The sequence below is a fragment of the Rissa tridactyla genome, chromosome Z (assembly GCF_028500815.1).
Source record: "Rissa tridactyla isolate bRisTri1 chromosome Z, bRisTri1.patW.cur.20221130, whole genome shotgun sequence".
Taxonomy (NCBI): Eukaryota; Metazoa; Chordata; class Aves; order Charadriiformes; family Laridae; genus Rissa; species Rissa tridactyla.
Window position 1 is genome coordinate 16,170,858 of NC_071497.1, and position 27,039 is coordinate 16,197,896.

The following is a 27,039-nucleotide window of genomic DNA, read 5'->3' on the forward strand; positions in this document are numbered from 1 at the left end:
AGCAGAGCAGGGTTAACATTCCTAAGCAATGTGTAGATCACTGCTGTATTCTCTGTAGTAAAGCTCTAAAAAGCGGAAGTCCTATTATAATTCTACTTTTTTTTTACGTCACAGAAGTAACAAGTGAACAAACGAAAACAGATTTTCTCAAGGTTCCAGGTTGCATATAACAAAATGTGCTCTTTTACTGCAACTAAACAATATTTTACTTTGAGCAGTCCCATTCATACCTAAAGGAGTTCTATACAAAGTAAGATATGCCTCTCAGCATAAGAAAAAAATCTGTTTCCTGATGGAAAAGAGTGTTATATAAACACTGACATGATTCCTCACGTATTCTTTAAGGCTACATCTTTCTTGCACCTACAATCTGCCAGATCAGCTCTTCTTCTACCTTTCCTAGCTATGCCCTGGGGTGTTTGGCTGTTCCGTGGAGAAATCCTCATTACCAGAAACAGTATTCCTGTCCTCTATCTCCAATTTGTGCTTTGAAATTATGAACAGACAATGTAAATAATAACCTTGAGCAGGTTCCAAAATAGTCAGGATTCTACAACTTACGTTATTCAGTGCTAACCAGTGGGGGGAAAAAATAGCTCACAGGTTTTAATCTGCCATATCAGTCACACCATTGAGCCTTCTTGTACCAATGGTACTAACAAGATGCAGCAATTAAAAAAAAAAAAAAAAAAAGAGAGAGAGAGAGAAAAAATAAAAAGAGAAAAAAGGTCTTCCCATCTCTCACAGATCTTTTTGGCTTGCAGTAAAAATACAAGATGTTGTTCATGAACTTGCTATTGAATAATAGTGCTTCTTCAAATATTCAGAGGCACAGAAAGCAAACTTGTAAACACTGTATCAAGCAGAGATGGCCAAAATTACCCAAACTGTTAAAGATATATGAAATCTATATAAAGTCACAAATATTAACTAAATATTAACGGACTTCTGAGAGAAGTCCTGTAGTCCCAAAATTCTTGTCAAATACATAAATTAAAAGTTTTGTTTACACTAGGGTTTATAAACTGCAAACAGGTAACCGACCAAGGTTAACACCAGCTCTTTTGTGATATCCCAGAATGCATTCTTTATTGCTGCTGAGGGAAAGCACTTAAATGTGTAAGTCAGAGAAGGGTATATATGAATGCAAAAATAAGCTTGCATATCATTAACTTCTTCATCCCCACTCCTACTCACACTTCAAGAGGCAAATTTGTCCTGCCTTTGTGCAATGTTACGCAGGTTTTCTCTATTTCAGGGGCTGAGAAAACATGCATGCCTATCTTCCAAGCCAATAGACCATGTCTAACATGTCAGCTTCAGAAACTGGAGAGAAGGCACAGCACCCTAATGGGAAAGTGTTGCTCATCTATACCACAACAGAGAGACAGAACGTAACACCTAGTTGGCAGCAGGGCAAGAACTTTGGCAGCTGAATACCCTGAAAGTTCACATTTCACTGAATGATCTATCAAAACCCTTTTTCTGAACTTGAATTATATTTCCACTGTTGCAGTTGCTAACTCACTGGCATCTATGGTTGCTAATTGCTATGTAAATTTCCATGTTTTGTACACATAGACACCAGTGTATCTTTTTTTAGTTTGTTTCAATTGTCTTGTGTCTCAGTGAGTCTGGTGTTTCAGCATTTCTTGCATTTCATAGCAAGTAACAGCTGAAACTGTCATTTGTCTACTTCTAGAAGTTTAAAAGCAGTTAATTTTGCACAAAATTCTACAGTATAAACAAATTGCTTTTTGCACTTAATTCAAAACCTATTGGATGCCCCAAACAGTGTTTGAAACTTCATGTTCACTCAGACTTTCAAATAAACTCCTTATAAACTGCCCCAGTCCTTGAAACCATGTATAATTTTAGCAAACGTGGGCCAGGACAGCACTGTAGCTCAAGTCATAGGATGTAGAGTTACTTGATACTTGAAACTCTCATGCACAAATTGGAACCAGTTTTGTCTTCTCTCTTCACATCGTGAAGTCCTGCGGGCAACAGTCCACAGACACATCTACCTAGCAAAACAGATCTCCGTAAGTGGGTGGTAAGTGTTGTGATCTTGTACATGATAAATTGTACCCACCCCTTTCTCCCTCGGCGGGCCTATAGAGGGCTGTCTTTCTCCCACGGGGATGGAGAGCATATATTCAGCCTTATACAGTAACGCATGAGCTTCTGTTATCTAAGGACCTGAATGATAATAGTTTTTTTCATGCACACGCCCTACCTGAGAATGAGCTAAATAAACAGATCCTGCTGACTGACAGGATTTCTTCCACCAGGATTAGAGGACATTATTCAGTTTTGAAAACCAAAGCAAAAAAGTGAAAAAAGAGCAGTGCAAATCTGAAAAGCTACAGGCATCTCCTGTGAAAGACAGTCCCAAGAATGCTTGGGAATTTTACAATTACTTTCCTTCCATCCCTCTTTACCAATACTACTTATTTTAAAGGGCAACCTAGATTGCTTGTTAAGTGCTATGTTCAAAAATCCCACACCCTTGATTGCAGCTGGCCGCTGTGAGAGTCGTGTAATACTCAGAGCAGACCAGCAAATCGTAACACTTCAGTTGTGTCATCCCATGAAATGGATGATGGAAGTATAGATTGCAAGGAGCTGTTTTTTTCAAATCAGGATATATAGCCACTAAGGTCAGATGGAGACTGCTTCTCTTACCCAAGATGCAATATGATTCTGTGCCATCATGTTTTGTGAGCAAACATACAACATCCAGGGATAGGAGTTAATTTAAATTGCTGTGATTTCTGTCAGTAATTTTCAATTTTATTCTGATACAAATCTCTTCAAGAATCCTTCACTGCAACTAAGCAGTCATGCTTCCAAATGCCTCTCAAATCAATGTGTTTGAATCACTAGTCTGTAACAGTGACCCTGGGGCAAGATATAATAAGTTGGTCTGTTGCCTTCATTCTATGTCACACCAAAACTCCAGCTATGAAAGTCTCTTGCTGGTGATGGTGAACTTTATTCCTTGCCCCTCCCCGCCCCCCCAGTCTATTAGCACAGGGAAATATTGAGGTGCTGACACCCCACTATTAAAAAAGTGGAATGATGGTGTCAGAATGATTTATTTCTAATGGGTTTCTGACAGCTTCCTCTGTGTTAAGACAGCTCTCAGACAAGAGAACATGACAGTCATTTTGGCATATCGCTTATAATGTGTGTTATTAATAGAGCTTCAGTTTATTGATTTCCCAGATAGATAATCATTCCTAAGTGGCTGTGTAATGCTGTCTGAGGTGAATAGTAGATGGCATTAAGAATTACTGGGCAAGCTATAGCAAGCCAAAGGAAGCGGCATAAAGAAGCTCTCGTTGATGATATAAATGTATTCAAGAGGCTAAAGCTGTCAAACCCAAAATATCATATGATTAATTACTCTATTATATTTGTATGCAGAGAGAAAATAGAAAAGAAAACTTGGGGAGGAAAGGTGAGAAAAAAAACATAATGCAAAGCCATTTACATACATTGTCTTCCATCTTTGCATGAGTCATAGCTTACACTTAAGAAAATTATTTCATTACATCTGGGTGCAAAGGCAACATCTAAAATCTTAAAAAAACTGTTCCAAGTACCCAGCTATTGTAAATACACATCAACACACAGAAATGTAAGATCTGACTTCTTGTTACCTGCCTTTGCTCTTTTTCCAGAGATGGCTTTACCTCAAGCTGAATCCTGAAGGAAGGAATTGCACTGTATGCATACACTACTGTCAAGGCAGAAGCTCACTGTTATTTTTGAAAAGTGACTGGAACATAAATCTTACTTTATTTGACAGGTGACAGCAGAAGCAAGACTGTGCAAGTAGTCCTTGAAAGCAAAGGATTCGAGAGATTGATACCGCTGGTTTATATTTTTACTAATTACATGGTTAAAAGCATCTAAATCCTTAAATAAACTTCCAGATTTCTAAAGAAGCAAGATGGCATTCCAAAAAGAGTGAAACTATCCAAATTAACACAGGACAGTGCCATCCAAGCCCCATCCCTTGGACATTAAGGTATTCACTTGATGTCGTACTTATTTTGATAGTACAGAGAGGAGGCATACAAGTCGCTTTGGAAGCTAGGTACATTTTGAGCCCTGCCTTTTTCCTAGGGTGGCTTATGGTTATTTTGGTTATTTTATGGTTATTTTATGGTTATTTTAAATCTAGAAATCTATGAAACATGATTAATTTTGACTTGTTGAAAAAGTCTTTTGATTAAGAAAAAGCATACTAAAACTCAGGAGACATAGTGAGGGAACCTGTTTTGTTATTTACATTTTTAACCTGTGAACTCTGGCTGAAGGCCAAGTCAGTAGCATTAGAAGTTGTTATCATCTGAGAGTAAAAACTGAATTGCTGGTGCCAAGCCAGCTCTTACACAAGTATCCAATGCACAAAAAGTAATATCAGAAGTTCTGTCTCTTTAGCTGGCATAAAGCAGCCTAACTTTGTTTTTAAGTCAGTGCAGCTATACTGATTAACACCAGCTGTAATCTGGCTTACATCAGAGCAGATGAGTGAGAAATGAACTAAACTTCTCTAAGGACAGTCTTTGCATTTACGAAGAAGTTTGTGTTACTTCTGTTTTCTACGTGGTCTTTGGATAAAGTCACCAGATCTCTGATTCAGTTTGACCAGGGCTGTGTGGCATGGAAAATAGCTATGGGCAAGCTGCCCACCACATACTAGCCAACCCTGCTACACTACATCTGACAGCACTACTCTAACCTGTGCCAGTGAAGGATGTAGCCCATTTCTATTAAAATTAATTGAAGTTAGTTCATAGAAAATGTTGCTACAGCAAGTAGAAATTAATTTGTTTACTGAATGAAACAATAGGCTGCAAGAAGGCCAAAATGTAAAGATTCAGGGTTTCAGTTCAAACGAAAACTGGTAACAGTTAAAAATAGCTGATTTGTTTCCAGGTTTTCCAAGCAGCTTCAAGACTGGTTTTTTTTTTTGCACTTAGGAAATTTGGGTACTTGTTTTCCAAAGCATCAAAAAAATCTGGGTTCCTGTATTCTATTGTACAACACCCAAGGACTGTAACATGCTATTCAGCTATTAAGAAAATAAGACGTCCTGCACTAAAAAATCAAAGCCACTTGTTCACTCATTCCTGTTTTTCTTTTTGTGTCCTTAGGATGTAAACATCCCACTGTGCAGCAGGTTTAAGTGTCGAAACTGATTTAATGCCTTTTGCAGAGTTTTGTGTCAGTGTGACGTAGCCCCTGTGGGATAGGACTCACAGGTAGAGGTAACCTTAGGCTACAACATCTTTTCAGTTATCTGAAGCTTTAGAGTGGCTCCAGACCTTTTCTTCCGACTGTTTTCTATTTCTCCCAAGTGTACTCGTATTTCTGTAATACACAGCATTTTATTCTACTGAGTTCTTAATAAATTTTGATCTCTAGCTGTGAGAGAAATGAGTCTACCAGAAATCTGAGAGTCCCTGAGATACATTTCCCTGCAAAATCAGAAAGAATATGATAGAAAATATAGTATAATCTTTCCTTAAGAGAAATACACTAGAGTTAATCATACCCTGTAGAAATACCACCAGATCCTAATCAATCTGTGTAGTAGACACAAGTACTTTTTCAGACTGAATCTGCTAGATGTGTTAATCTATTTAGCTTCAGTGAATCTGCCTGGTTAAGTTACCTGATACCCTCCCAATTGGATGTGCAAAGGACACAGCACTGGGCCTTCACAAAGTGTGAGATTCCAATTCCCTGCTTTAGATTATTTTATACTCACCCTGAAAAGAGGTAATGACTTCAGTGCTGAATAATCACCTGTGACTTATAGACTGCACACATTAGCAGTTATTCACCAAATGAGTGTATCCAGGATCTCACTCTCCTAACGATACTTAAAAAGGTGCTAAACTTAGCACTGTAATCACCGTAATTTAACTAGACTATATATTCTAGTTACATTAATGAAACATAAATGAAAATCAGTTCCTGTATTTTCACCATAAACTACTGAAAGCCCTGGAGTGAAAACCAAAAAATGCAAGAAATTTGTGGGTTTCTGTAAAATACTATGGCTTCTATATTTTTCCAAATAACTTCTACATTCCTGGAGAGTACTGGGTTATGATGGTGTAGCAATGTGTTTGAAGAAGTGTAAACTGCTTCAGCAGTTTTGAGGGAGCAATCACCACATCAAATCAAATGCAAAAGACTCTTGTCTTTTCATTATTCTTTCTGCCCTTGTGGTTGCTAAAATTAGGTACCTTTTCAGACAACCCTTGTTAAACCCTGCTTAAGAGCACACACTGCTGGCATGTGGAGATGCACTACAAGATACCAGAGGTCTGCCTGTAGTAGCTGGAAATAACTTCTTATTGTCACTCATCAACAGTTGGGTTATTCTGGTTATTCATGATATCCTTGGGAGATATCAGAAGAAGAAAGGATTCCTACTTCCTATCTTCCTCTTTTTTCTGCCTTCTGCAACTAAAGGCCCACCAAATCACTCATGATACATATGGCTTCTGGAGGAGTCCTGAAATCAGGAGGCTCAGAAGGGTCACCAAAAGCTCTACCTAAAGGATGTGAAACCGCACAATGCAAATACTTACAAAAAAGTATTGGAATAGATTCAGCACTTGATCACATCCTTGGGGCAAAGAGTACTTCTTAGCTCTGATGCAGCAATATTCCTATTTTTACTGAGTTCAAAGACATGAGTTTCCTTGCTTGATACTCTTTCATGGGTGTTTGCTGATCATAATAACTTATACCCTTAACACAGTAATTAGTTCCTGTTTCCCATTGTCACTTGTGAAAATGGGGTCTGAGCAGCAGTCAAGGTTTAAAATTGTTAGTTCTCATAACAAATGCAAGGAAATAGTAATTTAGGCATCTAGAAATGCCTTCAGAAGTGCTAGTCTACATCTTTAGTCAGATTAATACCTTAAAAAATTTTCACCAAGAGCATCATGTGCTTTTGAATTTTTCATCTGATTTTGTCACTGTGCAACTATAAGAAAAATAAGAAGGTGTGCAAATTAAATTCCAAATAGTATATAACAAGCGTCCTGGATGTCAATTTTGAATGTTCGTCAGAGGTATATTTTGTGGAGAAATATTGCAAACCAGATGAAGAAGCAGTCTTGTCCATTAAGGTGTGTAATTTAAAAACACCATGGATGTGTTGAGAAAAGTGAGAATAATTTTCAGTTTACACATGGGAACCTATGCACAGACTGAAAAACAAATTTTGGCCTAGGTCTCTCATCTCTTCCCATTCTGCTGACTTGAATGGTGCACCACTCCAATGCTGCCAGTGGTACTGAAGCAGTTCAAGGAAAGAATTTGATCCAAGAACTGCAAGTAAGAAAACAAGTATTTTAGGAACCGATGAATGCATTATTCAGAAAGAGACAAGACCAAAGAACACCAACTCAGGAGGCTTTGTAGCTGACTTAGGACCCTGTTAAGGTTACTCAGGCTAAATGGGAAAGCAAGTGAGAGAAATAGTTCTATAAAGTTGATAAATGAATTGCATAATTACTTAAATATGCAATATTTCCCTCCCCCAAAACCTGAAAAAAATTCCTTGTGTGCATTAATTTTCCTTTCTCTGAAGGAATCCACAAAAATCAAGATGCTGAGTGATTTGTAAAGATTTGATTTCATTGTAGATTTCACGGACAGTTAAATTCCATTCATCCAGGCACTTGCAAAGACATTCTCAGAATTATACAGCACATTCTAAAGGTTGTTACTTTTACAGTAGATGTCAGTTTCACTTGACTCTCACTGATCTTGCCATGAAAATACCAGAAATGATTATAATAAAAAAATCTATTTGTAGTAGATTCACTGTCCTGGAGTATTTAAAATGTGTTATTTGAATGCTTAACTATCACAGAACACACTTAGGGAAAAAAAAGTTATTTCATAATGGCTATCCCTCCTGTTTTTTTGTCTCATTTGGTTTGTTTTCTTTTTTAGATACTCTTCATGCCCTTATCATAATTCAATCTTGCAAATAAATAAATAAAAGACTAAACAAAACCTGGAGAGGTGCAGTCACTGTGGTGCAGAGATTTTAACAGAGGATATTGTACCCCAGGAAGTGTTCTGAATTTTCATTTCTTTACTGTTTCTTACTCTACTTCTTTCATCATACCTCTGAGACTATTTGTATCGGAAAGCAGTCCAACTGCACTCCACATTCAGATAAGGCGTTGCAAAGTATCTGCACTCCCTTATCACTTTTATATTTGGGTTATGCCAGCTAACCATCATATTCACAGGATGTCAGAATGTCTCCTCTGAATATCATGTAGTTCAATCCCCTACTCAACCATAAACAGGTTGCCCAAGACTGTGTCCAATTGGGCTTTTAATTTCTCCAAGGATGGAGACTCCACCATCTCTCTGGGCAACTTGTCCCACTGTTTGATCACTTTCACAGTAAAAATGTTTTTTCCTTGTATTCAGATGAAATTTATTGTCTTTTATTTTGTGCCCATTGTCACTGGACACCACTGGAAAGAGTCTGGTTCCATCTTCTTTGCACCCTTCTTTCAGGTATTTACACACATTGATAACATCCCACCTGAGCCTTCTCTTTTCCAGGCTAAACAGCCCCAGGTGACTCGGCTTCTCCTCATAGAAGAAATGCGCTAGTCCTGTCATCATCTTCATGGTCCTCGCATGGACTCCTCTTCAGTAAGTCCATATGTTTGTATTGGGCAGCCCAAAGCTGAACACAGTACCCCAGATGGGTCTTACAAGTGCGGAATAGAAGGAAAGTTCACCTCCCTTGAACTGCTGACAATACTTCTACAAATGTTTGTACTGAGGTGGTGCACTTTAAATCAGGTAGGATTCTCCAGGTAGTATACTTTATTTCCTAAGCAGAGAATGTTGCAAAAATAGTTGCACAAAAGGACTGTTGATTTCTCCAACATGAAACTGAAAAGAATGTCTCTGAACTAAAAAATGTTATCGATAAAAATTGTCTATAGAGTACTTGCAATGGTTTAAACCCAGCTGACAATTAAACACCATGCAGCCGCTGTCTCACTCCCATGTTTCCCACCAGTGGGATGGGGAGGAGAATCAGAAAAAAAGGTAAAACTCATGAGTTGAGATAAAGACAGTTTAATATGACAGCAAAGGAAGAGATTAGTAATAATAATAATAGTAGTAGTAGTAGTAGTAGTAGTAGTAGTAGTAGTAGTAGTAGTAATATAACCATAAAATGGTTTAGGTTGGAAGGGACCTTAAAGATCATCTAGTTCCAACCCCCCTGCCATGGCCAGGGACACCTCCCTCTGGACCACATTGCTCAAAATCACATCCAACCTGGCCTTGAACAATTCCAGGGAGGGGGCCTCAACAGCTTCTCTGGGCAACCTGTGCCAGTGCCTCACCACCCTCACACTAGAAAATTTCTTCCTAATTTCTAATCTAAATCTACCCTCTTCCAGGTTGAAGGCATTGCCCCTCATCCTATCACTACATGCCCTTGTAAAAAGTCCCTCTCCAGCTTTCTTGTAGGTGCCCTTGAGATATGGGAAAGCTGTTATAAGGTCGTCCCGGAGACTTCTCTTCTGCCGGCTGAACAACCACAACTGTGTCAGCCTGCCTTCACAGGAGAGGTGCTCCAGCCCTCGAATCATCTTTGTGGCCCTCCTCTGGACTCTCTTCAACAGGTCCATGTCCTTCTCATGTTGGGGGCCCCAGAGCTTGATGCAGTACTCCAGATGGGGTCTCACCAGAGCACTGTAGAGGGGCAGTATCACCTCCCTCGACCTGCTGGCCACCCTTCTTTTGATGCAGCCCATCATACAATTGGCTTTCTGGGCTGCAAGTGCAGATTGCCAGCTCATGTTGAGCTTGTTGTCCACCAACACACCCAAGTACCTCTCCTCAGGGCTGCTGTCAGACTGACTACACTGTAGTTCTATTATTTTGTATATTATAGAATGTACAAAACAAGTGATGCATAATGCAATTGCTCACCACCCGCTGACCAATTCCCAGCCCAACCCCAAGGAGCGATCGCACACCCTGGCCAACTCCCTCCAGTTTATATACTGAGCATGACATTATATGGTATGGAATATCCCTTTGGCCAGTTTGGTCAGCTGTCCTGGCTATTCCCCTCACAGCTTCTTGTGCACCTTCTCACTAGCAGAGCTTGGGAAGCTGAAAAGTCCTTGACTTGGTACAAATACTGCTCAAAAACAAGTAAAACATCAATGTGTTCTCCACATTATTCTCATACTAAATCCAAAAACACAGCACTATGCCAGTTGTTGGGAAGAAAATTGACTCTATCCCAGCAAAAACCAGGACAGTACTGTTATCTGATGATTCTTTATCCCATTTGGATTTTAGCTTGCTCATATTTATATACCTAGACAAATACTCTGGCTACTGGGACTGTGGAAATAGGGCAGGTAGAGCTTCTTATTCTTTCCCCATTTATTCCCCTCTGTTAGACATAGAAGAACACATCAGGAGGGCAAGCTTACTTCTTCCTTCTGTGTTATATGTAGTTGAAAAAATTCTTACACAGCTGAAGGAAAGTTATGAAATTCTAGCTCCAGGTGAATACATAAAAAAAGGAATAATATATGCAGTGAAATGAACAACCTAATGCCGACTCTATGTGCTGTAGATTCCTCTTGGGAACAACTGAGTTTGTTTAAACATGTACGACTCATTTATGTAGCAGTAACTATTCTTTTCCCCCTTTCACCTCATTTGAAAATCAAAAGGAAATCTGTTTATTTTTATTATGCAAAGTGTTGTCCTTCCCTACAAGAGTGAATGGGATAGGATTAACCAAACTGATACTGTAAAATTAAATTAAAGCTTCATAAATAATTTGAAAAAAATCTCTTTTCCTGTTATGGAAATCTATAGAATTGAATCTTAAAAGTAATCCTGAAAGTTTTATTTTGGAAATAGCTTTGCTTTCACTCTACAGTCATTGTTTGGAACAAGCATATGGAGCCACGGTTTATTTTAGGAGTATTTGAAAACAAGCAATCAAATGAGCTCCCTTCACCTTAGCTCCCTGAACTGAAAGTTTATTACGCATCACGTTCAGGTACATCACAAAGCACAAGCAATGCATCTTCCCTTCCAATGCACCTTTTACCCTCCAGTTTGAGGAATTAGAAAGAATCATAATGATGAATCAGGACAATTCAATGACCAATGGATGAATTTTCCCACGACTAGATATTTTATGTTCTGTATATTACATGGAAAAGTAAAAGCTATAGCAGTAGTTTTATTAGTGCTGCTGGGCTTTCCAAAATAACTTTAAATTCAGGTGTTAGTTGTCTTAAAAACTTCTCTCGAAGTAGTGGCATCAGTTGTCTGAATGCTCATGACACATATCCATGGAAACAGACAAGGTTTTAAATAGAAATCAGTTGTCATTCTACAGCAAGACGTATTAAAGGTAATAGTCCAGGAGTGACTTATGAGGTATGTTAATGGATGGGTTATTTTCAGTACCATCGCAAGTTTACCTACGAGTAAAGAGTTAAAAGATATATGAGATTTGAGATGGGTCAGCACAAAATGTACAAAAAAAATTCAGTCATTATATCAGTTCCCTGCATATCAACTGCAAAACACAGAAGCTGGAGATATGACTGCAATGTCCAGGTTAGAAGTAAATAGAGAGAAGTATTACTATTCACTGCAGAAATACGTTCATACGCCTGCTTCACACAACCGCTGAAATGTGTTCCTGGACAACAAGGGACATTCTTAATTATTTGTGCCACCTGATTTTTCCATGATGACTCCTAAGAAGTCAGTCTGTACAAGACTGAATTTATCAAGCCGACTCTCATCCATGACTCAGATACACTTAATGTGTATGCCAAATCATATGAGCAATGCAGTTTACACCAGCTGGGAATTTAGTAAGAATTTAGGTTTATAAGCCCCATGGCTAATCCGTTAAAGAAGATGGAAATTAAACACAGGTTTTGTTATATTTTTATTCCCTAACAAAGTTTTATAGTTTCTAAGCTTTTACAGAGGAGTTCTTTAATGAAATGGTTTAACTATTTATCTGACTTGCATTATGCTGCAATATATTGTGATTGTCACACAAACACCAGAGATTCTGGCTATAGGGCTCAATTCACAACCTGCAAGTATCAATAGGGAGTTCTTAAATTTCAACATCTGGATTCAGAAGTAGCTGTAAAAAACCCTGACTTTCAGCAGGTTTTATATCTCTGTCCTCTGCTACGACATAAATAATTACTGGAATTTACTCTCACAATTAAGGAAGGTAGTAATTCAATTCTCCTGTAGGCTATATAGTCTGTGGAGCAAAGATTATGCACCTTAATTCAGAGGAACTGCCTTGGGCGTTACATTTAACTGCTACCTATGTGGAAAACTCACAGTCATTCTTGTTATTGCAAGAGATGATGCATTTAATTTCTTTTTGCAAAATTCACATGGCAAGTTCTCTGCCAGATAACTGATTGGTCAGTTCCCAGACCTATGGTATCATTGGTATTAGCAAGACTTGGTGAAGTGAGCCCCACAGCTGGAGTGCTGGGATGGAGGGCTACAGGCTGTTCAGAAGGGATAGGCAGGGCCAGCAAGGTGGAGGAGTTGCACTGTATGCCAGTGAGAGGTTTCACTGTACAGCCCTTACAATTAGCAATGATTTGGTTGACAGCCTCAGGGTGAGGATTGGCGGGATGGAAAACAAAGGACATGTCATAGTGTGTGTCTACTACTAATCACCCAGCCAGGTTGATAGCCTGATGAGTTATTCTACAGGCAATTAGGAGAAATCTCTGGATCGGTAGCCCTTGTCCTTATGGGAGATTTCACCTTCCCAGACATCAACTAGTAATACCATATTGCTGTGATGAGCAAGTCAGGGAAATTCTTGAAGTTTGCGGAAGGTAACTTTCTGCCACAAGTACTCAGTGAGCCAGCTAGGAAAGATGTCCTTCTAGACTTGTTATTTGTGAATAGAGAAGGACTCGTGGGTGCTGATGGTAGGTGGCTGTCTTGGCCACAATGATCATAAAATGGCTGAGTTTAATATTTTTGGAGTAATGAGAAAAAAGCTTAGCTGAGTTGTTCCCCTGGATTTCAGGAGAGCAAACTTTAAGCTACTCAGGGAGCTACTTCGCAGCGTCCCCTGGAAATCAGGCTTTCAGGGCTTAGGAACCCATGAGTGCTGGTCAGTCTTTAAGAACCACATTTTAGAAGCACCTTTAGGAGTAGCCAATTCCACTGTGTCTTAAGTCAAGCAAGGAGAGCAGAAGACCAGCTTGTCTGTACAGGGAACTCCTCATGACACTCAAGAGGAAAAATAAATAGGACACTCTCTGGAAGCAAGATCAGGCTTTGCAGGAAGACTAAAGAGCCATGGTTCACATATGCAGGGAGAAGGCACGAAAAGACAGAGCTCAATTAGAGCTGAAACTGGCCAGTGTTGTGTCAGATGACAAGAAAGGCTTTTTTAAGTACATTAATAGCAAGAGGAGGTCTAAAGAAAACATTGGACTGATGCTTGTTGAAGATGGTCACCTGACAAATAGGGACGAAGAAGAAATGGAGGCATTCAATGGGTTTTTTGCCTCAGTGTTTAATAATACTGATAGACCTTAGGCTGCCTGGTCCTCTTAGTCAGAGGACGATGAGCGTGGGAACAGTGACTTTCCATTTGTGGACACTGAATTTGTAATGGACCGGTTATATCAGCTGAATGTTCATAAGTCCATGGGACCTGAAGGGATTCATCACAAAGTACTGAAGGAGCTAGTGGTTCTTACAGCAGGACCTGCCTCAATCATCTACCAAAAGTCTTGGGAGTGTGTGTAAGTCCCTGCTGCCTGGAAGCTAATGAGTATTATTCCAGTCTACAAAATGGGCATGAGGGAAAACGCAGGGACCTATGAACCTGTTAGTCTAACCTCAGTACCCAGAAAAATTATGGAGAAGATCATACTAAGTACTACTGAAAAGCATTCGAAGAACAATACAATCACCAGGCAGAGCCAACACAGGTTCACAAAGACAAAGTCCTGCCTAACGAATTTGACATCTTTCAACAATAAGGTCACCTGCCTTGTGGATGAAGGTAAGACAGCGGATGTAGTTTTTCTGGATTTTAGTAAGGCTTTTGATGCTGTCCCTCACAGAATCCTTTTGACAAGTTGTCCAACTGTGGGATGAGGAGGTACACAGTGCACTGGGTGAAGAACTGGCTGAACAGCTGGGCTCAAATGGTTGTAGTGAATGGGGCTACATCTCGCTGGGGACTGGTCACCAGTGGTGTTCTTCAGGGCTCAATTCTAGGGCTAGTTCTGTTCAAGATTTCTATCGGATGTAGGAGTAGAATGCACCATTAGCAAGTTTGCTGATCATACCAAACTGGAAGGTACTGTTGACCCTCCCGAGGGTCAAGAGGCCTTACAGAGAAATAAATTGGAGCATTGGGCAATCACCAATGGCACAAAATTTCACAATTCCAAGTGACAGATTCTGCACCTGGGATGGAGTACTCTAGACACAAGTAGCAACTGGTAGAGGAGTGGCTGAAGAGCAGCCCTGCAGAAAGGGATCTGGGGGTGCTGATTGACTGTAGGTTCAAGATGAGCCAGCAGTGTGCCCTGGCAGCCAGCAGGGCAAACTCCATCGTGGGGTACATCATACACAGCATAACCAGCTGGTCAAAAGAGATGATTATCCTGCTGTATTTAGCCATGGTGGAGCCTCACCTTGAGTGCTGTGGGCAGTTCTGGACCACACAATTTAAGAAGGACATGAAGGTACTCAAATGCATCCAGAAAGTTGGTGGTGAGCACAACAAAGCTGGTGAAAGAGCTGGAAGGCATGTCCTCTGAGGAGTGGCTAAGAACTCTGGGTTTTTCTAGTTTAGAGTAAATGAGGCTTGAGGGGTGACCTCATTGCTATCTAGAGCTTCCTGAGGATGCGAAGTGGAGAGGGAAGTGTTGGTCTCTTCTCTCTGTTATCCAGTGATAGAACACAAGGGAATGGTTCACAGCTGCACCATGGGAGGTTTAGACTAGGAAGCATTTTGTTACCGAGAGGGTGGTCAAACTGGAACATACTGGAACAGGCTTCCCAGAGAGCTGGTCGGTGCCCCATGGCTCTCAATGTTTAAGAGGCTTCTGGGCTTTAAGTTAGCCCTAAAGGTGTCAGGCAGTTGCACCAGGTGAATATTGTAGGTCCCTTCCAGCTGAACTGAACGGAACTGTTCTGCTCTATTCTATTCTATTCTATTCTATTCTATTCTATTCTATTCTATTCTATTCTATTCTATTCTATTCTAATATTACTTTTCTATGTTTTAAGAGGTTGTGATGAATTTCTACAATACTGAGCAAGCCATATAAATAATAGTAAGTAGCCCATTGACTCTCTTAACAAATTAAGGTGTTTCTCCCCAGGAATAGTGATGTTGCAGTCAGTTCAAGATAAATGGCTAACATTACATTTAATAGCTCTACAGCCTAATGTGACAACTCCAAATGTTTTCTGAATAGCAAAATTTAGTTACTTTATTCGAATGTATTGAAGCATTTCATGAAATTAGCCAGTACACAGTATTCAAGAGAATGACTATAGATGAGGGGAAAGACGGGAAAATAAAAGGCAATTAATGTTTTCATTCTTTCAGTGTGAGGCAAAATAAAAAAATATGGCAATTAAGTAAGTTTAATTTATAAGAAACAATTATGTCAGAGATATTGAATAATTTACTGGACAAGTGAGGAGAAATGTAATGGATTTTTTTTGAAATGGAATTAAAAACCACAAACACCTCTAGCAAGAGTTTGGGCTGCATTCATTGTGAACATTTTTTCTCAGATATTTTGAAGTTTTTTAACCTGAATTGTGCAAAGAAGAATTAATGCTATCTTCTACCTGAGATGTGAATGATATTTTTGTTATCAGTAAGGTTATTAATTGTGCTGGTTTTTTTCTCACTGAATAAACTGCTCTGCACAATTTTCCCAGTCCTAAACTGAACTGTGGGTAGATGGATATCACTGAGTCCTGCCTCCTCACCTCCAGTAGCATTGCAGAAAGAGGCCCATGCTCCAAACAAGTGGTATAATTGGAGTGTCAATCATTTTTTAACACTTTTTACGATTCCCCTCAGATTCACTCTGAGCACAGGGTTAAACATAACATGTACATAACCTTTAAGGCCACTTATAGCAACAGTCTTGAATACAACTCAACCAAGCTTCTTATTAGCTTGACACAGGTCTGGAATGCACCTAGAATAAAGAACTTAATTCTGAGACATTACGCTGAGACATTAGGAATATGTAGCCTCTCTGTTAAGTAGACTATGTAAGAGTAAATATATAATGTCATCTTGTGAGGAATTGCTTACGAATTGAATTTCAAAATTCATGGAGCATGTTTTATTATGTGCACTGATCTATATACCGTCACCACTGAAAAGTGCAACATCATATATCATTACACTTTGTTATATTTCTGGGCTTACAGTCACTCGAGAGGAAAGAGCTGAAGAAGCTTGCATGACTCTTGTTCAGCAAGTTACTTGGTGCACAAGCAAGCTGTAGCTCCCAGAGAGAACATTCAACTGGCAGCAGAACCAATACTTTGAGCAAACATACCTGGCTTCTCCCAGTAATATTGAAACCGCAGGTGGGATTCATTTCTGCTTCCAGCAACATCTCTATTTTGAATGAAAACTTCCTTTTATTTTTACCTTATGCTCCAATTCCTTCAGTTCTTTTTCATCCTGCATTTAGGCTCTACATCACAAGGACAACACACTAAATAAACTAGCCCAGAATTCAGAAGATTCAGGTTTCCATTCTGTCAAACTCTTTGTATGTTCTTGAGAAAGAAGGGATTGAAGAGAGAATTAGTCTCCTCACGAATTTCCATGGTTTAACACTATCTGGCTACTAAGGCCCACACACCCGCTCACTCACGCTCCCTGTTGTGATGGGGAAGAGAATCAGAAGGGTAAAAGTGAGAAAACTCATAGCTTGAGATAAAGAAAGTTTAATAGGTAAAGCAAAAGCTGTGCATGCAAGCAAAGCAAAACAAGGAATTCACTCACCACTTCCCTTTAGCAGGCAGGTGTTCAGCTGTCTCCACAAAAGTAGGGTTCCATCATGCATAACAGTTACTTGGGAAGACAAATGCCATCACTCCGAACATCCTTCCCTTCCTTCTTTTTTCCCCAGTTTTATATTGCTGAGATTGATGTGATATGGTATGGAATACCCCTTTGGTCAGTCGGGATCTGCGGTCCCAGCTGTGTACCCTCCCGACTTCTTGTGCACTGCCAGTCTACTCACTGGTGGGGCAGTGTGAGGAGCAGAAAAGGCCTTGACTGTGTATCCACTGCTCAGCAGTAAATAAAACATCCCTGTGTTATCAACACTGTATTCAGCACAAATCCAAAACATAGTCCTTACCCTCTACTGTGAAGGAAATTAACTCTATCCTAGCCAAAACCAGCACACCAATAAAGCAAAAAAGAGTCCGCAGTGATAATTAAGCCCATATCTAAGACTGAGTATGTGTCAGCTTTGCTAAATTAAATTAACTTTTCCTCCCCTTGTGCTTTCACCACTATAGCCACTTTCCTCTCAAATAAGGATAATCACTACTTCGATACATCTGCATTTCAGCATTTTACAGAGCTTCAGCATCTTCCATTATGCATGTGTAAAGTTTATAGTAAAATTAAGTGCTGATACTTATTGTTACTCTATGGTCCTCTACAGTAGCAATAAATTACACCAGGACACTGGCCTTACACAGACATCTTACAAGACCTGTGTGCCAGGAAGGTAAAACACGAACTGCAGAACACAGCTTCACGAGAGAAGGAAAAAAATATTTCCAAATTTTCTAAGTCTGATAAATTTTTTACATTAAAAATAAACCAAATGTATACTGCAAGGGATGATCTTTAAAAAAAAAATAATGAAATCGATTTAGGTAATTTTAAAGCTGATTAGATCGGGAATGAATTTGATTTCAAAAGTAAACGTTGTCTGTGCACAACTCGTATCACATGGTTAGTGAGGAAAATCATCAGGACTTCTTAAGTGAGCTTTATCCACCTTCTAATTCAGCTAATATTTGTAGAGTAAAAGCAGAAATAAATTTGATTCTCTGCTTGCTAGTAGATGAATATCCTTTCCATACAAATGAGCGACTAAGGTCTATTAAAGCATGATGCAGGTCACAGGAAAGTGATAGATGTCCCAGTAAGAAGAGTGGGGATGGTACCAGCAGAGCCACAGCCAAAAGCCTGGGCTCTGTGGGTGTAGAGATCCATCTTACGAAAGCACAGTGAAGCTCCTTTTGTGGTATACCACATGCATGCATCTACACTACATACGTACTGCAAATGCATTCCTCCCCCCAGCACTTAATTTCCTTCCCAAACCATTAAAACAGCTTTAGGCTCAGAATCTCCCACACTTCAGAATCACAGGATTTCAAGGTTTATTTTTCTTTTTCCCATTTCAACAAAAACTTCCTCAGAGGTAAGTGCTATAGTCACTTCCTCCTTTCTATAAGCAATCACATATGCTTGGCTTTTGTTTCCTGTTTCAATTTATTCATTAAGCCTATAAGGTGAGCATGGCTCCCCTGGCAAGCAGGTGGTCCTATCCCTCTTGTGTTTGATGCAGTCAAAAAGTATATACTACAAAACCTAAACAATTACCTTTGTGTATGTGCATGTCTCTAATTAGTAGATAACATTTATAAAACAAATTATATATATACACATGTATTTATTTGTATCTTTATATATTTATATTTACATTTACACCTATATTTATGCGTGCAGCTTGCATTTATATGTGCGATTCAGATAAGGAGAAAAGCTATTTGAAACTCATTCTTTACAATCAGTCTAGAAGCAGGTGTGCACCAGTGCTATTCAGACACTTAACTGCACACACAATGCGGAGACTTTTCACTGTTAAGTTGCACTGCTTTTGCACATACGTACTTCAAGTGGTTTTTAACTATACAGCACTGGGACAACATCCGCAGGAACCCCGACTCCACCTTCTCCCACTGCCCTGTTCAGGCTACTCCTATCACCATGAATTAGGTTTTTCCAGTTCAAACAAAAGTTAAAAAAAAACCCTCCTAACAAAGAGGAATATGAAATGCAGTTTGCATCTTCATGGGTGTTCTATATTGATTCCATCCATATTGATAAGGTAAATAATTATGAATGGTAGAGAAAGGACCTTAGCTCCTCAAATGCCTCTAAAATCCAGTATGTTTTGGTGTTTCCTTAGGTTTCACTGAATACTTCAGGCTCAGCTTTGCCTATTTGTGTAACTCTGTTCCCTAGATTCTACAATTTACTCATAACATAAAGTACAAGTAATGAAATCTTATTACAGATTTTTAGAATTTTTTTTAAATCTACTACTAAAAATAACAATAAAGGCCAAAAAAAAAAAAAAAAAAAAAAAGAAAAGAAAACCCAACCTGGGAGAAGACATGTAGCTTCAAAATCTTATGACAGTTGTTTACTGGCTTGGCACAGCACATATTTCAGACTTACGTAATTGTCATATTTGTTTACACATGTAAAAAAAAATGCAAAAAAGATTGATATCCAATCCAGGCCATCAAACACAAAGTGTGGATTCTGCAGTTTCCCACAAAGGTCTCAAATCATTCCCATCCCCCTTCCCAGCACTGGCAAACATAACTTTTTTCGTTTAATGTGGTGTGTCTTCTCTCTCTGCTCGTCTTGCAGGTAGTAGATACAGAATAAACAAACCCTTTGATGTACAGATGATAAATATCACCATAAGTTGTTCCATTTATAGTTTGGATGCACAGTGATACATCAGTGAAGGGTTAGTTTGATCATTTTGTTTGTGGACAGATAGTTACTATTAGTCATTTTATCACTTAGCTGTGATGGAGGATGGTAACACATGCACGAATCGTATTCTTTTTATTGTGTTTCATTATATTTTGTATATGCACTTCCCAGACCAATATCCATGGCTATTGATCAAAAAGCTGAAAAAAATTTGTCATGATTTAAAGGAAAACGAAACTGTAGACTAGAAATCTCAAATAAGCTTTTATATCTAGTCATTAATTTCATCCCAGTGTTTTTCTTGTGTACCCCCTCATCGTGGTTAAATTCCAGTTAAATCACATTTCCAGGATTTAGGCAGAACTGGTACATTCTGACCACAAAGTGTGTGGTGTTTAATCCAATGCAAAAGGAGACTGCTTCTAGAATTGAGATAGAAACCGTAATTTCAGGAAAACTACTATGTGCTGCATACAAAGATTTTAGTGGAATTGCATGCAGAAATTTAAAACCCAAGCTTCCATTTTATTTAAGATCTCTATGACCTCTACTATGACCTCTACCCCAGATTAAAAGTCTGTCTTCTTTCCTTGTGTTGATGGAAAGGAAATGAAAAATATAGCAAATACAGCTGGAGTGAAAACAAGGGCACATATCCGTTGGAATGTTTGGGAAGTTCCTTGCAAGCAAAGATGACAAAATCTCTGTGGTATGGGATGGAGCAGGGAAAAAAACCTGCTGCAGCATGCCTATTTCTCTTCCTACAGCTAATGTTTGTCCTTTTCTGATTCTTTGGTAGTTCCCTCCCCTACTAGGAAGAAGCAGAAAGAATAAAACAGGAACATCTGGAAAACACATACTACCAAAAAAAAAAAAAATTCAGCACAATGTCTCAAATTTAAATCCTGCCCTGAAGAGGTTGTCATGTGCTGTTCATAAGTTTAACATCCAAGGCCAACAGTATTTGATAGGCATTTAGTATTAGCTGTTGACTTTTTCTGTGTGTGCAAACCTAAGAATAATAAAAAGAAACTTCTATAAATTAAATCTTTAAAACCTTTACCTTGTCAGAGAATTGCATTCTATCAATCACAGATTTTTCAAAGCAAATGACACATTATCTAGGCAAACAATGCCTTGGAGCAGAGCATAGTATCAAGAGCTTTGTTGTCACTGAGCATAAATAATGTTTTGGTAGAAGCACTTAAGAGAGTTAAATGTATACTATTAATGGCTAAAAAATAAAAGGCCTCCAGGTGATGGTGTGAATTTAAAGGATATATGGCAATTGTTTGTGAAAGGATACCATTAGTGAGGAAACCTTTCCAGCTTGAAAGCAATCCAATGGATGTTTTTAAATCCTGTAGAGAAAATGAAATGTTTGGTCTGCTACAGCAGTGAGAGTACAGGCCAGCATTTTGTTTTGTGCCTCGGGGGACTAAGTTACATGAGTCTCTGGAGACATTAGTGCTCCAGAAGGAGAAACATGTTACAGATGACGAGCAGCTTAGCCATTAGGGAGAACAGCATTGCTGTCATATTGCTAATGCACTTTTCCTTTTTGGAAACCCCAAAGATAGTGGGAGATGACAGCTGCTTAACTGACCTCATATTAAAAACAATGGATACTAGAGTCACAGGAAAGCATGTCTGATGAACAAACCCAAGACAAATACAGGCAGACAATATACTAGCACTGAATGACAGACAGGCAAAATATCTCCGGTAGACCTGGCTGGGTTTGTAGTTACGAACTCTGCCCTGTAACTCCTACTACTATAGGTAATGTCACCGTGCCACTCGCCCTCCCACCATTTCTTTCTTGCCAAGACAGAGGGGTCTTTTGCTCTGAAGGCTGACCTCTTGCAGCTGAGCACAGCCAGGCAGCCACGAGAGCAGACCTCTCTCCAAGGATGGGAAAGCTCCTGCGGCACCTTGGTGGGCAGACACTGGCCTTTCAAGAGCTAACTCCCCGCCGCGGGAGCATAGGCAATGGGATCGGGCCTGATAGAAAATGTATTTGCAATTCCCCTTCATCTCGGTAAGACTGAGGCACACCTATAAAGACTGCCTTAGTTTATATCAGCTGCCTGACCTCTCCACGGTCCGCTGCAACCTGATCTGAGGCACAAAATAAATGCTGCAGTGCTGAACCCTCATTACTGCATGAGAGAAAACATCTCATTTGCTGTACATTCAGCTTTTAGTCCAGTTGCAAAAATCCTCATCTCCAAGTGACACTGGAGACCAAACACTTTCCCTGTCTTCCTTGCAGCCATGTGAGAAGTGTTAACCTGCCATCCTCATGGATTGTGCCTCCTTCAGCTTGGCGTAACGATTTGTAGTGAAGCACTTTACAAAAAAGCATTTGAACAGCTCCTTTCTTAGTATTTTAATCAAATTAGAATAGATGGCGTCACATTACCTTAAAGCATAAGGAATGCAGAAAAAAATCCAATGCACAGATATCTTGCCAGCTTTCTACTTGTTAGGCATAGTATGACTTACTTTCGTTTTACAGCAATTTCACTAACTGCATCTGAAGTATGCTTCTTTACACTTGCTAGTTCTCATGCGCACGCTCACAACCCTGTATTACTTCCTGTAATTGTCTCCTCCCTATTAATCTTTTTTCCTAGCAGTAAGAAATGCAAAGATGATCTGCTTTAGGAACTTTATGTTACTAACGTTAAGTAATTAGTTTCAAACGGAGGTGGGTGAAAGGCCTCTTGTTCTAATATCTACATTTTAAAATAAAAATCTAAAGAATTAAATAAGAAATTAAAAGCAGGAAAAGAATCCTCGTTATGCCGGACAGCAGCAGCAGACACTGGGCTACTCTCACAGCACCTGCGCAATGACAACATAGGCAAAACACATAGCTCTATATAAGTGCTTTTAATCATTTCATCATCAAAGTGAAAATTTTAAGCAAACAGAACTGAACTACAAATCTAAACATATCTTAGAAAATATATAGACATTTACATATGGTGGTAGGAGGGATACTACTGCTGGTAGGAGGGATATTTTTTTTAACTTCTCACATCTTTTCAACCCTATACCATTGACAGATGAACAGAATAAAATAGCTAAACTATTTTTTTTAATAAATAAGCAAATCAGAAAGAGTAGCAGTATCAACAGTAGTTGTGTTATGTGATGGCAGCACTAAACTTTGTGCTAGGGTTTGTTTATTGGCTTTTATACTAAAACACTCAGAGAAATGACTGATACAGCAGAAAAAACTTAGAGCACAAAAAACATATGTATCTCCACAGTCCCTCAGTAATGAGATCAGTAATGAGGTAAAGGAGTTACCATAAAATATCTCAGATCTGTCTGGTGCATGTCAGAATTTGCAGCATTTTCAAGCCTGACCTACAATTGTTTATTTTTTTCTGGGGGGGGGAGAGGGAAGGGAAGGGGGAGGATGGGACAGGGGAACCTTTTCAGAGCTGTCTATGTGATAGGTTTTAACCTTAAATTACAGGACAAAGATTGTCTTTGCTGACATTTTAAAACAGGTTTCTTGATTTGTATTTAGCCACTGAGGGAACTGAACTCATTTAAGAGTTCTGAGCACTATCTCATTTATTTTCTGAGGCAGAGGGAGAGATGCACAGTCTAAATGTTATGATCTTTCCCTGTCCTACTTCTCCTGTATTCCTCCCCTGACTTGTACAAAAAATCTTTTGATGCATACTGTTTAATCCAGTGTTATACGTGTGTGTGCATGCTTTTTTAAATTGAGTCATATACGTGTTTTCTGCAACCACTATCAGACAAGAATTTTTAAAAAAAATTCAGAATTTTGGAACTTCAAGATAACTTATCCTAGAATGTGCAGCCCACATTTCCAGTATGTTCTATGCTAAATGTTTCCAATTAAAATAAACATTTATTTGAAGATTCAGAACATTTTTCAAAGCAAAGTATATAGATAATATACATATACTTAAAATAGATACAGAAAGCATTTTTATTTTTTTTTAACTGATATATGCTTGGCCAGTCTGCAAAAACTGCTTCTGCATTGAATCCAAAGATTTTCATTTTCTTCATACTCAGTAGAAGAGTCTTTCAAACAGTGAACATTTCAGAGTACTTTTCAGCAAATGTCATTTTATTTTTAATAGCACTTATCATGGAATTGGCTTTCAGCTTTAAATAGTTCCTAGGAGAGGAGAAAAGAATGTGAATATTTATTATGGTATTTATATAGCAGCTGAGCTCTGAAAGCCTTGAGCTGGTTGTATTTACTATGTTTTGAAAAGGGTAAATAAAAAGAAAGGAAACTTTCACACACCTTTTTTTTTCTTTTTTTTCCTTTTTTTTTTAAATTTAATCTTAGCTCTAGGTACATTGCTCAAATGGTAGCATATAATGATGCAGCAAAGAAGCTATTTTGGAAGGTTTAAGTGAAAAGATCCTTTTATGCATTCCCATGGTAAATAGTACCCACAGTGTCTGTCATTCCAATATGTCTCAAAAATTCTATTGTGCCCAAGTCTTAGCTCACGACCAGTCTTTGAGAACTCAGTCTCTCCATCCTCCATGCTAGTTACCTTCACTACCATTTACAGAGTTCTGTATTACAGGCTTCCTTACAAGACATTCTTGATAACAGTCTCCTTATCTCCTTTTTACTGTTCCTCCACATTTTAAATTAAATCAACACCTCCTCTCAGATTCATCAGTTTTGTGTGCTAACCAGAGTGTCCCATCCAGCTTGAAGTAAAAGTCATACACGCTTTTCCTCTTCTAAGAAATTCCTCCGTGGTCGGTAAATGTACCTGCTGCCTCCATTCAACTTCTTAAGCTTCAAAATAAATAACTATATAATTACAGCAGTTGTGTTATTCTTCCTTTAATAAAGAACACTACTACTAAAACTCAGTATTTTGCACTGCAGATGCTGATCACTCAAAGAGTATACTAAAGCAATACCAACAAAGAGGATGGTTAGAGATAATGAAGAAAAAATGTAATGAAGTTATTAGAAAGTTTCTAAGTGTAGGAATAGATTCCCTATTGCTCCAGATTTGGGTTTGTTATCCCAAAATACAAATATTAACTACATGTAAACAATATTAAATTTTTTAGTAGTCATATAAAGGAGTCAACAAATCAAATCTTAAAAGGAGAATGAAACGTGGAAATGAATTTTGACAAAAAGAGAATAACAATTCCGCTGTTTGCAGGCCGTAGAGCATCGATCTCTGAAATATCTGATGTTCAGAAATGTTCACCAGCACGGCTACCTGGGTTTCATGAAACAGCGATGTGAACAGAACGCTGCTGAGCTGTTGAGCTGCATGATAGTAATTCGGAGGGTAGAAGGGGAAGAAAAAAAAAAAAAATAAAGGAGGGAAGAAGAAATTAGGGGAAAGCAATAATGTCAGAGATATTTGTTCATTTTGAAAATTGTAGAAATACTTTGTTTTTGAAGATAGCTGCTGCAAACTGTGATTGCAACACATCCTAGCACGACCTGCTTTGCTTTAAAAAGGTCAAGTGCCTCCACTCCAACAAAAATATGTGTTAAATACTAAAGCGAGTTTTCCTGTTACGCCTCAACATGTTATGCTACTAGTTGGTTAAGGTGAGGAACTTCACAGACTGGCAGAAATACATCCTTATGAAAGACATATTGTTATCTATATCAAACTCTTTTGGGAAATAGCTACAGGAGATGAGTTTCAAAAGATTTCTTCACACCTTCTTGAGAAATTTACAGTGGTTTGAGAGCTCAATGCAAATATCTATTTAATGCATACATAATTCCTTGCATTTGAATTTTAGTCCTCAGCAATTACATTGCCATCAAGGCACTAGAATGAACATAACAGTTTTTTCCTTTAGGTAACCTTTCCTCCCATTTTCACACTTTCTTTTCAGGTCAGGCATATTATTACAGATATCATCTTCAGTGTCCATGTCAGAGATAAAGTACCAGTAGGATGAAGAGTATCTGCTCAATGTCATGGGGAAATTAATGAGAAGGAAAAACATTACAGCTCTACAAACATAGGTCTACCGTCAATTCATCTAGCAACTGGATTTATGAAAAATCTTTTGAAAATCTTTTGAAAAATGCACAACACTTTTTTGCTGTGATACAGCTTGATTTATTCATTATTGCTCTTTCCGCCCCCTAAAAAATTCTGTGCTGTGAAAAAATGGGAGAGTAAACTATTTAACTATTATATTATATTATATAGTATTATTTATATATATATTATTTTATATAGAAAATAAACATATAAAAACTATTTAACTATTTAAATATATTATTTATACATATTATTTTATATACATAATGTAATATATAACTGGCCCAGGGAATTTATAAATGCCCCATCCCTGGAAGCGTTCAAGGCCAGGCTGGATGGGGCTTTGAGCAGCCTGGTCTAGTGGGAGGTGTCCCTGCCCAGGGCAGGGGGTTGGAACTAGAAATCTTTAAGGTCCCTTCCAACTGTAACCGTTCTATGATTCTATTATTCTATATTTGTAGGCAAAAGGAGAGCATGAGAGGGAAAGAAAAGACCAAATGAGTATGTTAAAAGTATTTTCTCCAAAAATTCATGTTAAGTTTATGATTGGACATAGTTTTCATTATTTTTGAAAAATTCAGACAGGTAGAGAAAAAAATATCACAGTTGAAAATGAGATTTTAACTTTAAGTGAACTCTGCTTCACATCAATCAAAAATACTTTAAAAGAAATTATTGGTTACCAAGATTTGACCTTTAAATTTCTTTAATAAAATAAAGTGACATCTTGAAAGGAATAAAACTTTTTATAGGAAAAACTCTTACTTGTTTAGCCTTCTATGTTTTACTACTTTTTCAAAACATGCTAGGGGGAAAAAAAAGCACTCATTCCATTAGCATTTTGAAAATATGTGGATTTTTCTGATTTTTTGTGTTTTCTTCTGGAAAAGGATTTTGCAGGAAAAAAAGAAATCATCCTTTCATTTAACTTGTGCAGCATTGACACATTGGATGCAATTGTATGCCTATTTTAGGTAAGAACCACTAAGTAGGCTAAGCAAATGTAAAGGTAAGTTATAGTCCTTATCACGATTAACAGGAATTTGAGAGTGAAGTCCCTAGAGTGCCCGGAGCAGATTCTGTCATGGG